The sequence below is a fragment of the Coregonus lavaretus genome (assembly GCF_964263955.1).
Source record: "Coregonus lavaretus genome assembly, chromosome: 3".
Taxonomy (NCBI): Eukaryota; Metazoa; Chordata; class Actinopteri; order Salmoniformes; family Salmonidae; genus Coregonus; species Coregonus lavaretus.
In genome coordinates, this window is record NC_139990.1 from 77,579,381 (window position 1) to 77,598,829 (window position 19,449).

General features: G+C 48.3%; 1 protein-coding gene across 1 annotated transcript in view; it reads right to left on the minus strand.

The window, feature by feature from the left end:
- ncalda (neurocalcin delta a) overlaps positions 1 to 19,449 on the minus strand; it is an 84,452-nt gene that overhangs the window by 62,399 nt on the left and 2,604 nt on the right. The window contains exons 3-4 of the mRNA XM_084158207.1: positions 18,288 to 18,373; positions 17,402 to 18,147 (exon numbers count right to left, since the gene is read on the minus strand). The gene's annotated coding sequence lies outside the window, so the exon portion shown is untranslated. The remainder of the gene's footprint in view (positions 1 to 17,401; positions 18,148 to 18,287; positions 18,374 to 19,449) is intronic.

Sequence of the window (19,449 nt, forward strand, 5' to 3'; positions counted from 1 at the left end):
CTAACCCCCTCTCTATCCCCAGTATTCTAACCCCCTCTCTATCCCCAGTATTCTAACCCCCTCTCTATCCCCAGTATTCTAACCCCCTCTCTATCCCCAGTATTCTAACCCTAACCCCCTCTCTATCCCCAGTATTCTAACCCTAACCCCCTCTCTATCCACAGTATTCTAACCCTAACCCCCTCTCTATCCAACAGTATTCTAACCCCCTCTCTATCCCCAGTATTCTAACCCTAACCCCCTCTCTATCCCCAGTATTCTAACCCCCTCTCTATCCCCAGTATTCTAACCCCCTCTCTATCCACAGTATTCTAACCCCCTCTCTATCCCCAGTATTCTAACCCTAACCCCCTCTCTATCCCCAGTATTCTAACCCCCTCTCTATCCCCAGTATTCTAACCCTAACTCCTCCGTCTCTCAGTCATAGAAAGTAGTATTTCATAACCCTTCACAGTTCCTTATTTAAACTAGTACAATGCAAATGTTCTGATGATGACTGTTGCCTGTGTAAATCCTGCAACTCTCAAAACATTGCAAAAGGCATATGAGAACCGTGTTGCTCAGCTTAAAACAAATAGCAAATCATTTAACAAAACAACAGGTTTCTCACAAAATACAAGACCGAGATCTTACCTCACTTGGTGTGCAGTACTGTAGGTCTGTTAACAGTCCATAACCCAGCGGTCCAATGAAAGCAGAGTCAGCTACAGCAACAGGAGAGTCTCTAGCTAACAGAACAGCAGCAAGCAGTGACAGGGAAAGGGAGAGGCGTCTCACAAGCCCACAGCTGCCAACTGACTGTCTGAGCGGCTTCCACAAAACTCCGCCTCCTCTCCTCTCTGACGTCAAACACCGGGGGGTGTCACATGACATGGTTCTATGAAAGGCAGCGGCCAGCCCCCGCGTTGCCCTGGTAACAGTAGAACACAGGGGGGCGGGAGAGCGCGGCAACGTAGTTCAGCTACTTCTGAAACCGTTTCAGCAGGTCACCTGACACACAGCAGCCAGATTCTGGGAAATAATAATAATAATAATAATAATAATAATAATAATAATAATAATATTAATAATAATAATAATAATAATAAGCCATTTAGCAGACGCTTTTATCCAAAGCGACTTACAGTCATGCGTGCATAAATATTTTTGTGTATGGGTGGTCCCGGGGCTCGAACCCACTACCTTGGCGTTACAAGCGCCGTGCTCTACCAGCTGAACTACAGAGGACCACTACAACTCTGTCAGCAGCACAGAGAGACTACAGAGACACAGATAGACTAGAGAGAGACAGATGTTAACAGTAACCCAGTAGAGTTGTCAAAGGTCTCATTTTAAACTGGACAAAATTGGCAGTAAACAGAATTGAAAAGGAGGGAAGGGGGTTTGGCCACTTGATTTCTATACTCTCTAACTAAAACAAGGGGACAGGGTTTGGGAAATTAAAACCCTTCAAAAATCATGTTTTGTGACAAAACAAGGACTTCGGTTTGACAGATTTAGAGTGTGATCTCTATAAAAGCAGCAGGTCTACAGAACAGAGATGAACGTCTGATCTTCTCAGCTAACTACTGAACTACATGCAGTCTGATCTTCTCAGCTAACTACTGAACTACATGCAGTCTGATCTTCTCAGCTAACTACTGAACTACATGCAGTCTGATCTTCTCAGCTAACTACTGAACTACATGCAGTCTGATCTTCTCAGCTAACTACTGAACTACATGCAGTCTGATCTTCTCAGCTAACTACTGAACTACATGCAGTCTGATCTTCTCAGCTAACTACTGAACTACATGCAGTCTGATCTTCTCAGCTAACTACTGAACTACATGCAGTCTGATCTTCTCAGCTAACTACTGAACTACATGCAGTCTGATCTTCTCAGCTAACTACTGAACTATATGCAGTCGGACCTTCTCAGCTAACTACTGAACTACATGCAGTCTGATCTTCTCAGCTAACTACTGAACTACATGCAGTCTGATCTTCTCAGCTAACTACTGAACTACATGCAGTCTGATCTTCTCAGCTAACTACTGAACTACATGCAGTCTGATCTTCTCAGCTAACTACTGAACTACATGCAGTCTGATCTTCTCGGCTAACTACTGAACTATATGCAGTCGGACCTTCTTGGCTAACTACTGAACTATATGCAGTCTGATCTTCTCAGCTAACTACTGAACTATATGCAGTCGGACCTTCTCAGCTAACGTCTGAGCAGGGGATTTTCCCAGCTTTACATTGGGATTGTTTAGAAAACATGTATTGCCCTTTAACTGAGAAGGGGGGGATTCAGTAGAAACGGATTCCTTAGATGTTCAGGCTTGGGCTTCAACATACTAAATGTTTTCTGGCTGGTTCAATTGGAACTGTATAAAAAAAACTTAGCCCTGCGTTTTGTAAAAGATAAAGCGTAAAAAAATACACCAAAACCAAGCTTTGAATGTGATTGTTGTGACAGTTAAGTCATTATTTGAAATGGAATAAAGAGCTATGGGCAGAAACAAACAGTTGGGTAAGTGGTAGGCTAGGATTTTCCACAGGGAAAATAATTTTATTTTGGCTCTCATACTCCGCATAGCTTTCTAAAACAAATACTTTGCATTTGAGTTTGAGGTAGAGTGGTTTTTAGTTTAGCCTGTTGAATGTTGCCTGTTGAATACCCCAGGCAGCTATATGTTGGTATTGTTGGCTCAAGGTTTTCTAGGGCACACTGCTTTCAAATAGTACACAAAACAAAAGAGTGAGGGCACTTCAGGGGGGGACATTTTGGGGTCAACCCCCTTCTCTGTCCCCATCCCCCTACCCAGAGACTGTGTATAGGGACAACTATGGAACCACTACTTCCATATAAGTCATTTGAATAGAAGAATAGCATATGGTGGCCTGGAGAGAGAGAGAGAGAGGAGAGAGAGAGACAGACAGAGAGAGAGAGGGGGGAGAGAGACAGAGAGAGAGGGGGGAGAGAGACAGAGAGAGAGGGGGGAGAGAGACAGAGAGAGAGAGACAGAGAGAGAGGGGGGAGAGAGACAGAGAGAGAGAGAGAGAGAGAGAGAGAGAGAGGAGAGAGAGAGAGGAGAGATGCTTGTTAAAGGCCATAATAGGACAGAAATAGGACCAGGCAGAGCAGGGCTCAGGACCAGGCAGAGCAGAGCAGGGCTCAGGACCAGGCAGAGCAGAGCAGGGCTCAGGACCAGGCAGAGCAGAGCAGGGCTCAGGACCAGGCAGAGCAGAGCAGGGCTCAGGACCAGGCAGAGCAGAGCATGGCTCAGGACCAGGCAGAGCAGGTCTCAGGACCAAACAGAGCAGAGCATGGCTCAGGACCAGGCAGAGCAGGGCAGGGCTCAGGACCAGGCAGAGCAGAGCAGGGCTCAGGACCAGGCAGAGCAGAGCAGGGCTCAGGACCAGACAGAGCAGAGCAGGGCTCAGGACCAGACAGAGCAGAGCAGGGCTCAGGACCAGACAGAGCAGAGCAGGGCTCAGGACCAGACAGAGCAGAGCAGGGCTCAGGACCAGACAGAGCAGAGCAGGGCTCAGGACCAGACAGAGCAGAGCAGGGCTCAGGACCAGACAGAGCAGAGCAGGGCTCAGGACCAGACAGAGCAGAGCAGGGCTTAGGACCAGGCAGAGCAGAGCAGGGCTCAGGACCAGACAGAGCAGAGCAGGGCTTAGGACCAGGCAGAGCAGGGCTCAGGACCAGGGAGAGCAGAGCAGGGCTCAGGACCAGACAGAGCAGAGCAGGGCTCAGGACCAGACAGAGCAGAGCAGGGCTTAGGACCAGACAGAGCAGGGGTCAGGACCAGGCAGAGCAGAGCAGGGCTCAGGACCAGGCAGAGCAGGGCAGGGCTCAGGACCAGGACCGATTCAGAATAAAGGTTACTGTAGAGATTACAGCCGATTCAGAATAAAGGTTACTGCCGAGATTACAGTTGATTCAGAATAAAGGTTACTGTAGAGATTACAGTTTATTCAGAATAAAGGTTAGTGTATAGATTACAGTTTATTCAGAATAAAGGTTACTGTAGAGATGACATCTGCACTATGAATGGCGCCGGAGAAGATGGCTGCCGTTTTACAGCCCTCTAACCAATTGTACTAATATGTGTGTTTTTTCACGTTATTTGTAATTTATTCTGTACATAATGTTTCTGCCATCGTCTCTTATAACCAAAAAGAGCTTCTGGATATCAGGACAGCGATTACTCACCTCGTATTGGACAAATATTTTTTCTTCAACGAGGTGGCCGCGAAGGATATCCTACAGACACCCGACAAGGCCCAAATCCCCGTCATTCGCATGAGGAAGAGACGGAGATATCGTGGACGTAGGTCGGGGTGCCTTGTAAGGATCCGACGGCGAGCGAGTAAACTGCCGCTCCCATCAATCCTATTAGCCAATGTTCAATCATTTGAAAATGAATTGGACGACCTAAGATTATGGTTATCCTACCAACGGGACATTAAAAACTGTAATATCTTATGTTTCACCGAGTCGTGGCTGAACGACGACATGGATAACATACAGCTAGCGGGCTATACGCTACATCGGCAGGATAGAACGGCTGACTCCGGTAAGACAAGGGGTGGCGGTCTGTGTATATTTGTAAACAACAGCTGGTGCTAGGGCTGAACGATTAATTGCATTCGCGATAATATCGCGATTTGACTGAACGCGATTTTCTAATCGCAACGTGCGCGATTTGAGGTGGTCACGTGACGCGACTTTTCATGCTGTCCAGCGCAATGGCCTCTTGCTCGACGGAACAGTCAGAAACTGACACAGCTGATACTTTAATATCGAAGAGGAACAGCACGTCGGTGGTGTGGAACTATTTTGGTTTTAAAAAAGAAGATGCTGAGCAGCGTCAGGTGTTGTGCAGAGCATGCCGTGCTCCGATTGCTACTTCACGGGGTAACACTACAAACCTGTTTCAGCACTTAAAAAAATACCACAAATCAATGCATGACAGTTGTATGACCAAAATGCCGAGCATCAGTGCGCGAGACAAGCCAAATACCTCAAGACAGGGATCACTGACAGAAATGTTCGAAAGTGTCACTCCGTATGAACGTAATTCAAAACGGCACGGAGAAATCACTCGGACAATAACCGAGTTCATAGCCAAAGATATGATGCCTCTCAGTCGCAGAGGCAGAGATAAACAATTACCTGATGACTCCTACCATTGATGGAGAAGATGATCCATTGGCTTGGTGGAGGGTGCACAAGATCAGCTACCCACAGTTGTGCACCATGGCACGCAAGTATCTTTGTGTACCTGCTACAAGCGCTCCCTCAGAGCGTCTTTTTAGCACAGGAGGGAATATTGTGACTTGCACTCGCTCATCCTTGAAGCCAGAAAAAGTCAATATTCTGGTTTTCTTAGCAAAAAACCTGTGAGCCACTGAGAACAGAACTGTTGGATAAGTATGGCTGGCAGTGCCATACTCGTAGTGAACTTTAGTCTGTGTGGTGTGTTATTGTTGTGTACTTGAGATAAGTGAGGCTCATCTATTTTATATTATAATATTCAAATCGTTTATAAAAAATAGTTTGTCTAAATTAAAAGTGCATTTCTCATTTTTTATTTATAACTTTATTTACTTTGATTTTACAAAATATTTTCAAAGCAAATTCCTTGTTTCAGTTGTGTGAAATGTTACTGACTTGGGAGCAGTAAGATACATACAATTTAAAATTATTTTTTTCTTAAGACTGTACCTTTTGCACACAGTGTTTACAAAGTTCATGCCTTTGTTTAAATTATTTAAATGCACAGTGGCAAAGCCACAGATGTTTCTGTAATGAGCAGTTCAATAAAAATGTCATTTATTTCAAGTCATACATGTTTGAATTTAATTCTAACAAATAGACCCAGCCTATGGGAAAGAACATTTCACACTAAATGTATATACTATTGTGTTGGTCATATTTAAATCATTCATTATGTTTTGTTGGGGAAAAAGGATAAATAAATTAAATCGCATATTAAATCGCAATCGCAATATTGGGGGCAAAAAATCGCAATTAGATTATTTTCCAAAATCGTTCAGCCTTAGCTGGTGCACAAAATCAAATACTAAGGAAGTCTCGAGGTTTTGCTCGCCTGAGGTAGAGTATCTTATGATAAGCTGTAGACCACACTATTTACCAAGAGAGTTTTCATCTATATTTTTCATAGCTGTCTATTTACCACCACAAACCAATGCTGGCATTAAGATTGCACTGAATGAGCTGTATAAGGCCATAAATCAACAGGAAAACGCTAATCCAGAGGCAGCGCTCCTAGTGGCCGGGGACTTTAGTGCAGGGAAACTTAAATCCGTTTTACCTAATTTCTACCAGCATGTTAAATGTGCAACCAGAGGAAAAAAAACTCTAGACCACCTTTACTCCACACACAGAGACGCATACAAAGCTCTCCCTCGCCCTCCATTTGGCAAATCTGACCATAACTCTATCCTCCTGATTCCTGCTTATAAGCAAAAACTAAAGCAGAAAGCACCAGTGACTCAGTTAATAAGGAAATGGTCAGATGACGCAGATGCTAAGCTATTGGACTGTTTTGCTAGCACAGACTGGAACATGTTCCGGGATTCTTCAGATAGCATTGAGGAGTACACCACATCAGTCACTGGCTTCATCAATAAGTGCATCGATGATGTCGTCCCCACAGTGACCGTACGTACATACCCCAACCAGAAGCCATGGATTACAGGAAACATCCGCACTGAGCTAAAGGGTAGAGCTGCCGCTTTCAAGGAGTGGGACTCTAACCCGGACGCTTATAAGAAATCCCACTATGCCCTCCGACGAACCATCAAACAGGCAAAGAGTCAATACAGGACTAAGATTGAATCGTACTACACCGGCTCTGACGCTCGTCGGATGTGGCAGGGCTTGAAAACTATTACAAACTACAAGCACATCTGATTCAGAATAAAGGTTACTGTAGAGATTACCGCTGATTCAGAATAAAGGTTCTGTAGAGATTACAGCTGATTCAGAAAAGGTTACTGTAGAGATTACAGTTGATTCAGATTAAAGGTTACTGTAGAGAATAAAGGTTACTGCCGAGATTACAGCTGATTCAGAATAAAGGTTACTGTAGAGATTACAGCTGATTCAGAAAAGGTTACTGTAGAGATTACAGCTGATTCAGAATAAAGGTTACTGTAGAGATTACAGTTGATTCAAAATAAAGGTTACTGTAGAGATTACAGTTGATTCAGAATAAAGGTTACTGTAGAGATTACAGCTGATTCAGAATAAAGGTTACTGTAGAGATTACAGTTGATTCAGAATAAAGCTTACTGTAGAGATTACAGCTCATTCACTGCTATATATAGCCGTGGACACAAAATGGCACCCTATTCCCTATGTAGGGTTCTGGTCTAAAGTAGTGCACTACATAGGGAATAGGGTGCTTTTGGGACGTCCACCATTATATATGTCTTGATCTCTGGACACCAGTAAAACACAGTGACAGCAGCAGCTCAGGTTTATTACATTATACATTGTTAAAGTGTTTAGTTTAATAAGATATAAATACAACAACGGCTCCTAGGTCTCGCTCTCTCTTCAATCATAAAGAATCCCAGGGTCGCAGAAATGATAAACATCCTTGCGTTGTTCCTATGGTGATGGGTAAAACTGATCCCTAGTCTCCTAGGAACCTCTAATGACGGCAGGACACAGCACCGGTGATCCATAGCATATCTCCCTGCTCCCTGAGGTGATCCATAGCATATCTCCCTGCTCCCTGAGGTGATCCATAGCATATCTCCCTGCTCCCTGAGGTGATCCATAGCATATCTCCCTGCTCCCTGAGGTGTGATGACTGAGGAGCCTTGGGGTGGAGCCTGGGGGTGGAGCCTGGGGTGGCTGATTCTACCATAGAAATAGACATGGGCCTCATGGGCTCTGGACAAAACTAGTGCACTATATAGGGAATAGGGTGCCATTTCAGATGCTGTTTTCTACCCCGTTAGCTGCATATCTCCTGGTATGTATCTGTGGGGGCTGGTCTGCAGCGCGATATCTCCTGGTATGTATCTGTGGGGGCTGGTCTGCAGCGCGATATCTCCTGGTATGTAGCTGTGGGGGGCTGGTCTGCAGCGCGATATCTCCTGGTAATAACTAACTGCTAAGAAACTAAATCATTTCACTTCAAATGTACTCCTTGATTAAGACAATCATGTTGTGGCCAGTGGTAGAAAGTTCCATCATAACTAATGTTCTGCCTACGGAAAACAATTCACTAAATGTTCTTCCTTTGTGGGGCGGTATGATCGTTCAAACCTGGCGGTCTATAGTCTAACAGAGGACAGACCAGACTACCTCTGAACCAACAGATACCATGGTAACGCACGGTGTGCATGTGACAGGTAGGAGCAGGAGAAGACAGCCAATCAGAGCTTCAAATGACCCGGAGATAGAGAGAGATGAACTGACAACATTATCGCTGCAATAACAAGAATCAGAAGAGTTCCAGCCCTTTATAACACCGCAACAAATCACTGATTACTTCTAAAAGACATCATGACTAGAGATTGCAGAATAGGATATCAGGACTCCCCCAGTCCCTCTCTGGGGTGTTAGTATGAGAAGATACTGCTGAAGTCAGAAGTTTACATACACCTTAGCCAAATACATTTAAACTCAGTTTTTCACAATTCCAGACATATAATCCTAGTAAAAATTCCTTGTCTTAGGTCAGTTAGGATCACCACTTTATTTTAAGAATGTGAAATGTCAGAATAATAGTAGAGAGAATGATTTATTTCAGCTTTTATTTCTTTCATCACATTCCCAGTGGGTCAGAAGTTTAGATACAGTCAATTATTTGGTAGCATTGCCTTTAAAATGTTTAACTTGGGTCAAACAATTTCGGGTAGCCTTCCACAAGCTCCCCACAATAAGTTGGGTGAATTTTGGCCCATTCCTCCTGACAGAGCTGGTCTGTTGGAAAAATGACTTGTGTCATGCACAAAGAAGATGTCCTAACCGACTTGCCAAAACTATAGTTTGTTAACAATAAATTTGTGGAGTGGTTGAAAAAAAATAAAGTTTGATATTGACTCCAACCTAAGTGTATGTAAACATCAGACTTCAACTGTATCAGGAGTCCTCCAGTCCCTCCCTGGGGTAGATATTTGGTGTCTCACTGTGTGACGTCTTCAGCTGACCATCTACTGTATGGCTCCTTCCTGTAGCTCGTCTGGCTACTCAGGGTCCCACCTATCACATATTACTAGATCACCACTCTGTCAGGAAGGTTTCTATTGGAGAGGATAGGAGACACCAGTCGTGTAGACTGGATGGGCCTCAGCTTGGCAATGCGTGCCGGATTCTGCATGCACTCCTACGTCTGCCCTCTTTCAATCTCATTCCTTCTCTCTTCCCCTCGCTCTTCCTCCATCTCTCTCCCATCCGGTCTCTATCCATCTCCTTTCTCTCTCTCCATATTACTTGCGGCAGACCGGCTGTCACGATTCTCCTCCCACTCACCAGCACCCCCTCCTGGATCCCGCGCTCCAGGCTGCTGTCAGTTCTCCTCCTCTCCATGTGGTCCACTGGATATAATGTACAGTATGGAGCATCAAAAAATGCGAGTGTCGGCATGATTCACGACAGAGAAAGACGTTCTCTTTTCTTCAGTTATTACCTTCAGTTCTCCAGACAGGGAGGTTACAGAGAAAACATTCTAACAAAAACCCGGCACAATTACAAGACAACCTTTCTAAAACCAACGGCTCATGTTCTGAGAACAGAACATCCATCTCCAGTAGAGGAAAGGAGACAGTGATACGTGTTCCTCAGCTCATCAGATACAGTAAGAGAACGCTTCTGGAAACTCACTTGGCTCAGAGTCACAGGCTGCACTCCAAACAGCATACTGTGAAGATCCTTGTGTTCATTCCAGGCCTGGACCCTCATGGTCCTAGCCAAGCTTCAGGCCACGGACCCTCATGGTCCTAGCCAAGCTTCAGGCCACGGACCCTCATGGTCCTAGCCAAGCTTCAGGCCTGGACCCTCATGGTCCTAGCCAAGCTTCAGGCCACGGACCCTCATGGTCCTAGCCAAGCGTCAGGCCACGGACCCTCATGGTCCTAGCCAAGCGTCAGGCCACGGACCCTCATGGTCCTAGCCAAGCTTCAGGCCACGGACCCTCATGGTCCTAGCCAAGCACATGTGAAGCCACAGCCTGTTGTGCAGCCACTACATCTTCTGTCTATACATCAATCAAAGTCCTGTCTTTTTGGTATTATGGTCTAGTCTAGGGATGGGACAACTTCTGGGCTCGAGGGCCACATTTGGATTTCAAATTAAAAACTTTATTTTTCACAAAATCCCTGGCATCCGGCCTGCCAGCCGATTGAAATGCGGCCTGCAGGCGTAGTTTGCCCACCCCTGGTCTGTTCCAGAACAGTGAACTCAAAGCACTCACCACCAGACAGCAGCTATCATACTGTATATGGAGAGATGGGGAGATGGAATCTGATGGCTTTAAGCCTTCGACCTCGGCTCTCTGCAGCATTTTAAGAGTCTTTAAATGCTGCGGTGTGTGTGCGCGCATGGGAGAGGCTGCAGTCTCAGGGCAAAGGCCTGACCAGGCTTCACAGGCCTCCTAGTGATGCTAAGCAGCTGTTGTATGGGATGTCACCAAGAGGCCGGCAGAAACACAGCCTGCATCCCAAATAGCACCCTATTCCCTATATAGTGCACTAGATTTGACTGGAGCCAGTAGAGCACTGTGTAGGGAATAGGGTGGCAGTTGGGATACAGCTACAGTCTAGCCCTGCCAGGAACACCACCCTCCCAGCCACTATCATTTCATCTATTTACTCCTTCCCACTGTGGCTTTACTGGGGTGAACATTAGGGTTTGTTCCGTCCGTCCGGTAGCATCACATCAGGGTTTCAGTCTGCTCTCCCAACCTGCCACCTGCCTGCTCTCCCAACCTGCCACCTGCCTGCTCTCCCAACCTGCCACCTGCCTGCTCTCCCAACCTGCCACCCACCTGCTCTCCCAACCTGCCACCTGCCTGCTCTCCCAACCTGCCACCTGCCTGCTCTCCCAACCTGCCACCTGCCTGCTCTCCCAACCTGCCACCTACCTGCTCTCCCAACCTGCCACCTGCCTGCTCTCCCAACCTGCCACCTGCCTGCTCTCCCAACCTGCCACCTGCCTGCTCTCCCAACCTGCCACCTGCCTGCTCTCCCAACCTGCCTGCTCTCCCAACCTGCCACCTGCCTGCTCTCCCAACCTGCCACCCACCTGCTCTCCCAACCTGCCACCTGCCTGCTCTCCCAACCTGCCACCTGCCTGCTCTCCCAACCTGCCTGCTCTCCCAACCTGCCACCTGCCTGCTCTCCCAACCTGCCACCCACCTGCTCTCCCAACCTGCCACCTGCCTGCTCTCCCAACCTGCCACCTGCCTGCTCTCCCAACCTGCCACCTGTCTGCTCTCCCAACCTGCCACCTGCCTGCTCTCCCAACCTGCCACCTGCCTGCTCTCCCAACCTGCCACCTGCCTGCTCTCCCAACCTGCCTGCTCTCCCAACCTGCCACCTGCCTGCTCTCCCAATCTGCTCTCCCAACCTGCCACCTGCCTGCTCTCCCAACCTGCCACCTGCCTGCTCTCCCAACCTGCCTGCTCTCCCAACCTGCCACCTGCCTGCTCTCCCAACCTGCCACCTGCCTGCTCTCCCAACCTGCCACCTGCCTGCTCTCCCAACCTGCCACCTGCCTGCTCTCCCAACCTGCCACCTGCCTGCTCTCCCAACCTGCCACCTGCCTGCTCTCCCAACCTGCCACCTGCCTGCTCTCCCAACCTGCCACCTGCCTGCTCTCCCAACCTGCCACCTGCCTGCTCTCCCAACCTGCCACCTGCCTGCTCTCCCAACCTGCCTGCTCTCCCAACCTGCCACCTGCCTGCTCTCCCAACCTGCCACCTGCCTGCTCTCCCAACCTGCCACCCACCTGCTCTCCCAACCTGCCACCTGCCTGCTCTCCCAACCTGCCACCTGCCTGCTCTCCCAACCTGCCTGCTCTCCCAACCTGCCACCTGCCTGCTCTCCCAACCTGCCACCTGCCTGCTCTCCCAACCTGCCACCCACCTGCTCTCCCAACCTGCCACCTGCCTGCTCTCCCAACCTGCCTGCTCTCCCAACCTGCCACCTGCCTGCTCTCCCAACCTGCCACCTGTCTGCTCTCCCAACCTGCCACCTGCCTGCTCTCCCAACCTGCCACCTGCCTGCTCTCCCAACCTGCCACCTGCCTGCTCTCCCAACCTGCCTGCTCTCCCAACCTGCCACCTGCCTGCTCTCCCAATCTGCTCTCCCAACCTGCCACCTGCCTGCTCTCCCAACCTGCCACCTGCCTGCTCTCCCAACCTGCCACCTGCCTGCTCTCCCAACCTGCCTGCTCTCCCAACCTGCCACCTGCCTGCTCTCCCAACCTGCTCTCCCAACCTGCCACCTGCCTGCTCTCCCAACCTGCCACCTGCCTGCTCTCCCAACCTGCCACCTTCCTGCTCTCCCAACCTGCCACCTGCCTGCTCTCCCAACCTGCCACCTGCCTGCTCTCCCAACCTGCCACCAGCCTGCTCTCCCAACCTGCCACCGGCCTGCTCTCCCAACCTGCCACCTGCCTGCTCTCCCAACCTGCCACCTGCCTGCTCTCCCAACGTGTTACTGATCATTACTGTACACACTGCACACATCATGACAGGCATGGATGTTTTCATTATCCTGTTCATAGGTTGCGCCGCCGTCACTCAGTCGCGTCTTGCCATTGTTATGAACGTTCTCAAGCCGCCCTCTGCCGGCGCTGCCATAGTGGTGCCCTAACATGGCGATAAGCCCAGCCATAGTGGTGCCCTAACGTGGCGATAAGCCCAGCCATAGTGGTGCCCTAACGTGGCGATAAGACCAGCCATAGTGGTGCCCTAACATGGCGATAAGGCCAGTCATAGTGGTGCCCTAACATGGCGATAAGCCCAGCCATAGTGGTGCCCTAACATGGCGATAAGCCCAGTCATAGTGGTGCCCTAACGTGGCGATAAGCCCAGTCATAGTGGTGCCCTAACGTGGCGATAAGCCCAGTCATAGTGGTGCCCTAACGTGGCGATAAGCCCAGCCATAGTGGTGCCCTAACGTGGCGATAAGACCAGCCATAGTGGTGCCCTAACATGGCGATAAGGCCAGTCATAGTGGTGCCCTAACATGGCGATAAGACCAGCCATAGTGGTGCCCTAACATGGCGATAAGCCCAGTCATAGTGGTGCCCTAACGTGGCGATAAGCCCAGCCATAGTGGTGCCCTAACGTGGCGATAAGCCCAGCCATAGTGGTGCCCTAACATGGCGATAAGCCCAGCCATAGTGGTGCCCTAACGTGGCGATAAGCCCAGTCATAGTGGTGCCCTAACGTGGCGATAAGCCCAGCCATAGTGGTGCCCTAACATGGCGATAAGACCAGCCATAGTGGTGCCCTAACGTGGCGATAAGCCCAGTCATAGTGGTGCCCTAACGTGGCGATAAGGCCAGCCATAGTGGTGCCCTAACATGGCGATAAGCCCAGCCATAGTGGTGCCCTAACGTGGCGATAAGCCCAGTCATAGTGGTGCCCTAACATGGCGATAAGACCAGCCATAGTGGTGCCCTAACGTGGCGATAAGACCAGCCATAGTGGTGCCCTAACGTGGCGATAAGCCCAGTCATAGTGGTGCCCTAACGTGGCGATAAGACCAGCCATAGTGGTGCCCTAACGTGGCGATAAGCCCAGTCATAGTGGTGCCCTAACGTGGCGATAAGACCAGTCATAGTGGTGCCCTAACGTGGCGATAAGCCCAGCCATAGTGGTGCCCTAATGTGGCGATAAGACCAGCCATAGTGGTGCCCTAACGTGGCGATAAGCCCAGTCATAGTGGTGCCCTAACGTGGCGATAAGCCCAGCCATAGTGGTGCCCTAACGTGGCGATAAGCCCAGTCATTCTGGACGGAGGTAACTACTGTTTAGTCTAAATTACACTATAGTGCCTGGAAATACCATGACATTGCTAAAGTAGTCAAATATTTACTGTAATAGGAAACAACTTTCCCAGCATTATCATGTCGTCAAATTCACTTTAGACAGATGGCAATGTAATTAGCTAGCAAAGTTTGTCAAAAATAGCTAGAAATACTAACGTTAGCTAGCTAAAAATCGGGTGGTCTCCCTTCAATCTTAGCTAGCTAGCTAACGTTACAGTGCATTCGGAAAGTATTCAGACACCTTGACTTTTTCCACATTTTGTTACATTACAGCCGTATTCTAAAATTGATTAAATCGTTTTTTTCCCATCAATCTACACACGATACCCCATAATGACAAAGCAAAAACAGGTTTTTAGAATTTTTTTCCAAATGTATTACAATTAAAAAACGGAAATATCACATTTACATAAGTATTCAGACCCTTTATCAGTACTTTGTTGAAGCGCCTTTGGCAGCGATTACAGCCTCAAGTCTTCTTGGGTATGACGCTACAAGCTTGGCACACCTGCATTTGGGGAGTTTCTCCCATTCTTCTCTGCAGATCCTCTCAAGCTCTGTCAGGTTGGATGGGGAGCGTCGCTGCACAGCTATTTTCAGGTCTCTCCAGAGATGTTAGATTGTGTTCAAATCTGGGCTCTGGCTGGGCCACTTAAGGACAGAGACTTGTCCCGAAACCACTCCTGCGTTGTCTTGGCTGTGTGCTTAGGGTCATTGTCCTGTTGGAAGGTGAACCTTCGCCCCAGTCTGAGGTCCTGAGTGCTCTGGAGCAGGTTTTCATCAAGGATCTCTCTGTACTTTGCTCCGTTCATCTTTCCCCCGATCCTGACTAGTCTCCCAGTTCCTGCCGCTGAAAAACATCCCCACAGCATGATGCTGCCACCACCATGCTTCACCGTAGGGATGGTGCCAGGTTTCCTCCAGACGTGACGCTTGGCATTCAGGCCAAAGAGTTTAATCTTGGTTTCCTCAGACCAGAGAATCTTGTTTCTCATGGTCTGAGAGTCTTCAGGTGCCTTTTTTGGCAAACTCCAAGCGGGCTGTCATGTGCTTTTTACCGTCTGGCCACTCTCCCATAAAAGGCCTGATTGGTGACATCAAAATGACGACAAAAGGTTTTCCTATTCATCATTTGCCTCCTTTTGAATGTCATTGTATTTCCAAGCCACTGTAATACACTTTTGATGAAATCTTCATCAGCACTCATTGACGATGCATTGAGTAGAATGCTCAGTCGGGCATCAGTCCAAAACAATATTGTGACGAAACATCCATGATTAGTTGAACTACTGGATGATTATATTCAGGCATGAAGTACGCTGTAATATTTGCGGCATACTTTTCCTGATACTTCACACATAACCTAAGTACCATTTCTATTCTGCTTGTCCTTCTGACCTATCAACTCTTCTTTTTAAATCGGTACTCAGCCCTTTAACTAAAGACTAGTCTACAGAGCCTGAGAAGGAACCTCTGAAAGCCCAGTGTGATCATTGCCACAGCAGGACTAGCCTATATGCTTATTACACAAACAATAACACAAGGAGAAGTTCATAACTGCACGCATGGATGGCACTCCGGTGGATGGAACTCTGTCTGGTGGCTGTTGCTAAGCAGCGAGAGCTCTGTGGCTAATAGAGAATGTCAGAGAGAAGTGAAAGCTTCAGAAAGTTCTGGATGTATGTGCTGCTACCGCTAGATCCTATAGGAGCAGTGGTCACCAACTGGTCCATCGCCATCGACTGGTAAAGCCTTGCGATCCTATTTCTGGCTGTCGGCGGTAGGTGCACCTGATTCAGCTGCCCTGCGCGCCGGGTAGGCCAACTGTTCCCATTTTATGTGTCTGAAGGTACAAACTACGCCTTCCTGGCGGGCCCGGAGAGCAGATCAAGTGCTGGCCAATCGGATGGCTCAGATTACCGTGTCTGCAGTAACGTAGCAGGCAAAAAAAAAAAAAGCTACAGCAAATTTGAAACTGTGAGATTTCAAAACGTTTTTAAAACCACGACTAGAGAGAGACTGTCAACGAATACAGCTTCTGTTTTTACGAGTGAGTGTTTTTACATGTTTAAAGTTCTTACTCAGCGCTGTCAACACTGTCTTCAACACTTTTATAAGCCATAAAATGTACTTTCTTCCTTCTTCCACTCGGCGGTAACGAATGAGGAGGAAAGTGGATCGATAGGCTTTCATTGTTATTAGCAGCCTGGGTTAATATCAAGGAATTTCACTTTCTCTGAATTTGTGCATGAGGCAGAAATAGGGACACCGTCAGCTGGAGGATGGTGTCCCTATTTGGTCGGTGTCACTGGAGGAAAGGGAGAGCGGAGGGCTGTTGAGAGGCCGACCCTCAGCCTGCTGCTCTCTCCCTCCGCTGAGGCTGACCATCGGATGCAGGCACCATCAGCCCAGTAAAATATAAAATATAAACAAAACAAAAATGCTACAAAATGATCTGCCCCAGATCCTTGTTCCACCAGTAACTAGACTAGCTTTAATCTGCCCCAGATCCTTGTTACACTATGCGGTGCTTTGATGTCAGCCAGTGTCCCGGTCTCTCACACTGTTCTGCTAAGAGGTCCAGTCTAGAGCTGGTTATAGCTCAGGACAACAGGCTGATGGGTAACCTAAATGATGAAGTCTAGAGCTGGTTATAGCTCAGGACAACAGGCTGATGGGTAACCTAAATGATGAAGTCTAGAGCTGGTTATAGCTCAGGACAACAGGCTGATGGGTAACCTAAATGATGAAGTCTAGAGCTGGTTATAGCTCAGGACAACAGGCTGATGGGTAACCTAAATGATGAAGTCTAGAGCTGGTTATAGCTCAGGACAACAGGCTGATGGGTAACCTAAATGATGAAGTCTAGAGCTGGTTATAGCTCAGGACAACAGGCTGATGGGTAACCTAAATGATGAAGTCTAGAGCTGGTTATAGCTCAGGACAACAGGCTGATGGGTAACCTAAATGATGAAGTCTAGAGCTGGTTATAGCTCAGGACAACAGGCTGATGGGTTTAAAGAGCACAGTGGAATACAATGTCCAGCATATACACAATAATAACAAACAGCTTCAGAATATATTTCTAAAAGCAAAGTACTAGAGGCTTAGAGGAGAGATAACCACCAACCTGTGGGTTTGGCTAACAGAGGAGAGATAACCACCAACCTGTGGGTTTGGCTAACAGAGGAGAGATAACCACCAACCTGTGGGTTTGGCTAACAGAGGAGAGATAACCACCAACCTGTGGGTTTGGCTAACAGAGGAGAGATAACCACCAACCTGTGGGTTTGGCTAACAGAGGAGAGATAACCACCAACCTGTGGGTTTGGCTAACAGATCTGTGTGTCTGTTCCTTACCTGGTGGAACCCTGGGATACCTTCAGGACAGGAGGATCCGCTGCTCTGGGACTGCAGGTGAGCTGTGACTTCTCTGGGACTGCAGGTGAGCTGTGTCTTCTCTGGGACTGCAGGTGAGTTGTGTCTGCTCTGGGTCTTCTGTCCAGGTGAGCTGTGTCTGCTCTGGGTCTTCTGTCCAGGTGAGTTGTCTCTGTTCTGGGTCTTCTGTCCAGGTGAGTTGTCTCTGTTCTGGGTCTTCTGTCCAGGTGAGTTGTCTCTGTTCTGGGTCTTCTGTCCAGGTGAGTGGTCTCTGTTCTGGGTCTTCTGTCCAGGTAAGTGGTGTCTGTTCTGGGTCTTCTGTCCAGGTAAGTGGTGTCTGTTCTGGGTCTTCTGTCCAGGTAAGTGGTGTCTGTTCTGGGTCTTCTGTCCAGGTAAGTGGTGTCTGTTCTGGGTCTTCTGTTCAGGTGAGCTGTGTCTGCTCTGGGTCTTCTGTTCAGGTGAGTTGTGTCTTCTGTCCAGGTGAGTTGTCTCTGCTCTGGGTCTTCTGTCCAGGTGAGTTGTCTCTGCTCTGGGTCTTCTGTCCAGGTGAGTTGTCTCTGCTCTGGGTCTTCTGTCCAGGTGAGTTGTCTCTGTTCTGGGTCTTCTGTCCAGGGGAGTTGTCTCTGTTCTGGGTCTTCTGTCCAGGTGAGCTGTCTCTGTTCTGGGTCTTCTGTCCAGGTGAGTTGTGTCTGCTCTGGGGCGGGGCTCCGTCTGTCCTGCAGGTGAGTCTGGTGGGTCAGGTAAGTGGTATCCCAGTATGTAAAATGTATGCACTCACTAACTGTAAGTCGCTCTGGATAAGAGCGTCTGCTAAATGACTCAAATGTAAATGTAAAATGTCTCCTCCCTCATCCACAAGTTAGCTCACCTGGATGTTACTGACAACAGCACCTGGTGGAGGAAGAGTCACACCTTATTCCTCAGCTGTCCTGGTTCAGAAATGACCATGGTTGGCTGAAAATGAATACAATCCATATTGGTAATACAATACGTATCGGCTACACTTTGATTGACTTCTGCCTCAGTGAGTCAGGCAATATTCTGATGTTTGATGAGGTATCTCATCTCTTGCTGATACAGTATGATGGGAGTTCTAGCTGTGTTCTCTGATACAGTATGATGTGAGTTCTACACTATATATACACAAACGTATGTGGACACCCCTTCAAATTAGTGGATTCAGCTATTTCAGCCACACCCGTTGCTGACAGGTGTATAAAATCGAGCAAACAGCCATGCAATCTCTATACACAAACATTGGGAGTAGAATGGCCTTACTGAAGAGCTCAGTTACTCAATGTGGCACCGTCATAGGATGCCACCTTTCCAACAAGTCAGTTTATCAAAATTTCTGCCCTGCTAGAGCTGCCCCGGTCAACTGTAAGTGCTGTTATTGGGAAGTGGAAACGTCTAGGAGCAACAACGGCTCAGCTGCGAAGTGGTAGGCCACACAACCTAACAGAATGGGATCGGCGAGTGCTGAAGCGCGTAAAAATAATCAGTCCTCGGTTGCAACACTCACTACAGATTTCCAAACGTCAGCACAATAACTGTTCATTGGGAGCTTCATGAAACGGGTTTCCATGGCAGAGCATCCGCACACAAGCCTAAGATCACCATGCATAATGCCAAGCGTCGGCTGGAGTGGTGTAAAGCTCGCTGCCATTGGACTCTGGAGCAGTGGAAACGCGTTCTCTGGAGTGATGAATCACGCGTCACCATCTGGCAGTCCGACGGACGAATCTGGGTTTGGCGGATGCCAGGACAACGCTACCTGCCCCAATGCATAGTGCCAACTGTAAAGTTTGGTGGAGGTGAGTTCTAGCTGTTCTTTGAAACATCAATAATTACATTATTGTCTGGTTTTGTGAGAGCGACTGAGTGAGTGAGTGTGTCTGAAATGGCACCCTAGTCTCTATTTAGTGCACTAGGGCCCATAGGACCCTGGTTAAAAATAGTGCACTATATAGGGGGCGGCGCACAATTGGCCCAGCGTCGTCCAGGGTAGGGGAGGGAATGGCCGGCAGGGA